Source organism: Jaculus jaculus, chromosome 9 (genome assembly GCF_020740685.1).
Source record: "Jaculus jaculus isolate mJacJac1 chromosome 9, mJacJac1.mat.Y.cur, whole genome shotgun sequence".
Classification (NCBI taxonomy): Eukaryota; Metazoa; Chordata; class Mammalia; order Rodentia; family Dipodidae; genus Jaculus; species Jaculus jaculus.
Genome location: NC_059110.1, coordinates 128,635,268 through 128,641,908, shown reverse-complemented (window position 1 = coordinate 128,641,908; position 6,641 = coordinate 128,635,268).

Sequence of the window (6,641 nt, the reverse complement as noted above, 5' to 3'; positions counted from 1 at the left end):
TGCTGTCTTCCAAACACAAAGTGGAGTCTACAGTCATGACTCCCAGACACTGTGGTTACCTGCACATGCCCTTAATGATGTTGGGCCCATCAACCTTCCATGGATGATGGGGGAAGGGCAAAGAAGCCATACCAAGATAGAAGGCAGAATAGTTGGAAAGATGAGGGGAACAAAACAGGATTTTGGGAGGGTATTCTATGAATTTTTAAAGTGACAGAGGAATGTTCAGCACTGAAATATCTCTATCATAACTTCCAAGGCTTAGGGTCCTTTGTGGAAGAGGTGGTAGAAAGAATGTAAGAGCCAAAGGAAGGGTAGGACTCCTTACAACGTGCTCCTCCAGACACAAAATGGCCTGGATATCCATGACCTCACAGTGCCTCATACTACCTACAGAAGACCATCATAATAAGAAGAAAAGATCATTACATCAAAATAAAAGAGAGACTGATCGAGAGGGGGAGGGGATATGATGGAGAGTGGAGTTTCAAAGGGGAAAGTGGGGGGGGGAGAGGGAATTACCATGGGATATTGTTTACAATTATGGAATTTGTCAATTAAAAAAAAGAGGAAAAGAAAGACAGATGCTGAAGATGGTTCATACATCTGGAGTTCTTTTGCAGTGGCTGGAGGCTCTGGTCTACTCATTCATTCTCATTCTCTCTCTCATAAAATAAATTAATAAAATATATATGCCAGGTGTATATATGCCACCATGCCTTTAACCCCAGCACTTAGGAGGCAGAGGTAGGAGGACCGCATGAGTTCGAGGCCACCCTGAAACTACATAGTGAATTCCAGGTCAGCCTGGACTAGAGGGAGACCCTACCTCAAAAAAATACCCAAAATAAATAAATAAATAAAAAATAATTAAACAAAATAAAAAATACAAAAAAAATAAATAAACTCTTTTCCTTACTGCAAAAAACCCGAATTTTTAAAGTTTAAACAAACAGATCAGTCACCACTGGTTGACGTAGATTGGCATTAAAATTAAACAGTGGTGAACAGTAAAATGAAAGTTTCCATGTTTGCTTGTCTTCATGGTGACTTAACATTTTTTCTACATCTGATAATTTGAATTTTTTACATATCTATGTGAATGGTCAAAACTAATCTTTCCACTAAAGACACGATCCCATTCCTGTTGTAAACTCCTACTAATGGTACGTCCTTATCAAATGACCTTTCCCTATATTCATGTATGGGGAATTGGATGGCCAAGAGGGAGCAGGTCTAAGTGGATATGGTTCATGATATACTCATTGATAGCCCTTTGGAAAAACTGTAATTTTAACTTTTGATGTAAATTTCTTTGTTATTTTTAAGTTGTTTATTTATTGTTTCCATTTTGACATTTTCATGCATGTATCTATTTTTTTAATTTATTATCATACTACCAAACTATTTTTATTACCCCTGTCCCTCTGAGTCGCACACAACTTTTCCATGAATCCCTCATATCTTCATGCCTGTTGCTCAACACACTGATTCAATGAGTGCTACTTGAATGGCCATAGGAAAATTCATAGTTCACAGAACATATACCTAAGCAATATCAAAATCTTATAGGACTATTTGCCATCAACATAACAGAATATGAAGACTATTCACATTTTATTGAAAGTACTATAAAAAGAGACTGATGAATTCCAGCTTATAATAGGATTTTAATGAGTGCAATAAACATTCATAAAGTGTGTTTGATATATATTTGAGTTTGAATTGCAGCCAAATTGTATTTACTACCAAATAATGTTCATTTATATCTTAAAGACATTAAATAATAGGTATATTTTGATACAAAAATTCTATTTATAGTGCATTTGTTCTGGTTGATATGAATACATTTGCAATATGATGGCATGTTGATAATAATACTGACATCATGTAGCTCTAAAACTTATTTGTTCTTTTAAATCAGAGTTGGAGTTTAATTCCAGTTATTTTAACAGAGACTTTAAGTATGAAAATAATGAGGGAAACATTTGTATAGTAAGCATACCCCAAATCATTGGTGAAGAGTTATCTAAAAGAGAGCTCTTTGTCATTGCATTGACAACAGCCACAAAGAGGAGTTTTGTATGTTTGAAGCTATTCTCTGTAAAGCACCCGAAAGATACCTAAGTGAGATCTCAGGGTGGTTCCCCAGGAGCCCCTGACAGGATAACAAGTGATAAATCTCAGTTGTAAATCACAGAGCTGCATGAGGGTAGGTACTTTTACTGTAAACAAGGTTAACTTGCCTTCCCTAAGGTTGCATACATTCATACCTTATGCCTGGTTCATTGCTCTTTAACATAAATATCTACATCTATATCTATGTCATCTATGTCTACATAAAAAAGGAATATGTTTTATGTCAGCAACTTTCATGGAAACTACTGTTAATTTTACTAGAATTTTGTTTCTCAACTGGCAAGAGGTATCTCTAGGAGAAAAAAAAAAAAAAAAAAAAAAAGCATGACCAGAAACAGCTTACAGAAAGAAAGAATTTATTTCAGCTAACAGTACCAAGCGGTATAGAGTCCATCATGGCTGGAAACCATGGCATGAGAAGGAAATATTTTTACATCATCAAGGAGGAAGGAGAGAGAGAGAGAGAGAGAGAGAGAGAGAGAGAGAGAGAGAGAGAGAGAGAGAGAGAATAAGAGACTAACCGCAAGCAGGGCCCAGGTGTAACACCTCAAGACCTCTAGTGAAAAACATCCTGCAGCAAGGATCCACCTTTTGAAGTTTCCAAAACTTTCCCAGCTAGTACCACTTTGCTGAGGACCAGAATTCAAACATGAAAGCCCATAGGAAGGGAGCATACATTCAAACCACTGCAATCAGATATCACAGTAAGGGACTCCTTTCCAGTGTCTGTGTAGTTTTCCTGCTTTTCTATCCTGCCTCAATTGCTGGATTTTGTTGTTGTTATTGTAGTTGTTGAATATCATAACATACAAATGAGAACTTCACAGAATTTTGGTATTTTCACCTACAAGTGTTTACAAAGGAAATACTCAGGAAGATGTTAAAAGCATTAGGTTCTTGGTTGTTAATTACAATGACAGAACTGTCAGCTTCTTTAGTTTATCCTAGTATCTATATGAAAGACATTAATTTGAAAAGATATAGTGTAGCAATAACTTTCACATTACTTGGACAAAATACCCAACCAGAAGCAGCTTGTAGAAAGATTTTGTTGAAATTATAGCATCCAGGGGAAGTTTCATCTTGGCAGGGAAACCATGGCAAGAGCAGACAACTGGCATCACATCAGCAGAGAGGAAGTAGAAATGAGGGCACTGAACATGTCAAGTGAGACTGGGCTATAACACCCCAAAGTCAGACCCCAGTCACAAACCTCTTCAAGCTAAACGCCCAGAGACCTCCTTGAAGACTCCACAACATCTTCAAACACTGCTATCAACTGGGTGAGACTATGAGGGGATGGAGACATTTTCCATTCAGACCACCACTCGTAGAACATAGCTGCTTTTCAGATCACATGCAATTTGGAGTCATCATTGGAAGCACGTGATGGGGTTTGGACAGATGGCTTGGCAGTTACTGTGCTTATCTGTGAAGCCTAAGGTCCCAAGTCCACCTCCCTAGTATCCATGTAAGCCAGGTGCACACCGCGGCGCATGTGTCTGGAGTTTGTTTGCAGTGGCTAGAGACCCTGGAATGCCCATTCTCTCTCTTTATCTTCTCTCTGTCTCAAATAAATAAATTAAATGAATAAATAAAAAGAAAGGAAAGGACATGATGGTGTTTGATGTAGCATACTAAGTCCTGCACATTGCAATGTCAGTGATGCTATCACAATGACACTGACCTACAAAAGTCTTCACACTGACAGGCAGAGAATGAATATAGTGATGCCATCTCAACTGTTCTGTCACTGAAACCTCGAGGTCTTATGGAATTGATAACTTACAAGATTTCTTTTGTTAAGTGACTAAGGTGAGAAATGATGCAAAACGCATGCCACCAACTGTGTTAAAAAGAAAAACAACAGTTTTAAGAGAAATGCTTGAGGGATGAAGAGATGGCTTAGCAGTTAAGGCACTTGATTGCAAAGCCAAAGGACTCAGGTTAGACTCCCCAGGAACCACATAAGCCAGATGCACAAGGGGGCATATGGGTCTGGAGTTTGTTTACAGTGGCTGGAGGCTCTGGTGCACCCATTCTCTCTCTCCCATTTTCCCTCTATCAACTAAATAAATAAAAAAAATATTTAAGAAAAATGATTTAGCATGCACAGAACATTCCTGGAAATATAAAGAAGTTGGTAATAATAGTATACCATAATATGTGCTATCTGAAAGTCTTTACTGTGTGTTTATTACTTGTTCAAATAAAAATGGGTAGGACAAAATGCAAACAATCTGGGACCATGTCCATAATCAGTCATCCACATTAAAAAAATAAATAAATAAAGATATTACTGTTGGAAGTGGTTGTACACACCTTTAATACCAGCACTCAGGTGGCAGATGTAGGAGGATCTATGTGAGTTTGAGGCCACCCTGACACTTACAGATCCACCTTGGATAGTGTGCAACCTTATTTCAAAAGAAAAAAAGATGTATTACTTAAAATTCATCTATGTAATAATGACAACTGCTACAATGTCACTAATTCTAAAATGTGCATTTTTCTTTCATTAGCATCCCTAAAATAGTAGGCTATGTCTTACAGTCAACCATGTACAGATAGGGGTAGTTCATGTATAGAGGACATATAATAGGCATATTAAAGTAGTAACATCTTTAATGTTCATGATTTGTGTGTTTTGCAATTTTTTTTTGCTACATAACAAAATGATCCCACAACTTAAGGACTTAAAGAATCAGTCCTTTTTTTTTTGTTTGTTTTTTGTTTCTTTGATTTTTGCTTGTGTGGGGTGTGTGTGTGTGTGTGTATGTGTGTGTGTGTGATGTGTTGTGTGTATGTGAACTGAGCCATGAGATAGCCCATACATTCATCTGACATGGCCAAAGCAGAACGTCAGATGTACCTCTCCACCACACTCCTGCCCGTTTTCCTTGGAGCTGGAGTCTCTTATTGATTCAGGTGCTTGTAGTTTTTCCATGAACTCTTTAAGATTCTCAGGTCTCTGCTTGCATAAGGGACTGAGGATACACCCAGGACCGAGGTTACTGGTCATACTCAGCTGTTTATGTGGGTCCTGGATTTGAACTTGAGGAGTCACTCAGGCTTCCACACATCCTCATACTTGCATAGGAAGTGCTCTTAGACACTGAGAAACCTCTCCAGCCCTGATACGTTGCCATTAATGTTGTTTTTCTATAACTCTACTTTCCTAGCAGCAATAGTTACTAATCCACTAACAAGAAAAAGCTCATTTTGTTGATCTGAAGCAACAAAAAGCTAAATACTTGTCAGAAGTTTTCAGAGTCAGATCCTTCTGAAAAACATCTAGCTCAGTACAGTCCAGGGTAGGTTTATTAAAGCTACAAACTAGGACTGGAAAGATGGCTTAGTGGTTAAGGTGCATGCCTGTGAAGCCTAAGGACCCAGGTTCAACTCTCCAGGTCCCACATAAGCCAGATGCACGTGGTGGCACATAAGTCTGGAGTTTTGCAGTGGCTAGAGGGCCTGGCACATCTTTAAAAAAGTCACAAACTATACAGTATTGAATAAAGGTCAAAAATTTATCTTCATAAAATTAATTTTCACATTCATTACCTTTTAGCTGTCAATAAATTTATAATTATAAATTCCTCATTCTAGTTTAAATTTTGTGGCAATTTCAACTATTTTCTTTAAGTTGGTTATGTTTAATATTTTTTTGGAGAATTAAAAATGTTTATTTTAGGAAAATAAAGCAGAACATAAGAAAATAAACCAGAAAAAGTGAGTAATTTGCATGGCTAGTGGGTTTTCTTACAACCTCAGAGATGTAAGGTAGACATCCAGGTGGGATAAACTTCATTTGTTAAATATAGTATGTGTATATTTATTGGTTGGAGAAAGTGCCTACAAAACAATGAAAAAGCTAATGGAAAAAAAAGTAAGAAGAAAGAATGCGGAAGCTGCTCCTATTAGCTATCTTGGGCCAGAAAGGAATTCTCTTCTAGTCTAGCCAGGGCAGATCAGCATCTAGGTTCTTTTTGTTCTGTACAAAAGAACACCCAACAAGAGACTATAACTGAAGAATATAATAATATAAACAGATTAGGGCTCATAGGCTTCCTCATTTAACTCTAAATAGATATACACTTCTTTTGGACTTAGGCTTAAGGCCTAGTTACAATAAGTACAACGTTTTTACATAAACATAATTATGCCCGCGTCCAACAGAATAAAATCACTCCCTACTGTCTTCATAACACACACAATGTTCTTAGTATTTGTCTTTTATAAATGTTACCTCGGGTTCAAAAGAAAAAGGCATATCCAGAGATGGTAATGAAATACCAGACTAGTACACAGAACAAAATGGAAAAGCCTTTCCATCTGAGGCCTACAATTGGTTTTCTTTTTATTGAGAATTTTCATGCATGAACATGCTGTAATTTGATCATAATCACCTCCCATTACCTTCTTTTGTCCTTCCTCCCTCGTCCCCATTCCACTGAACCCAAAAGCTGTGGGTATTAGGGAGACTCAAAACTCCCCCAAAT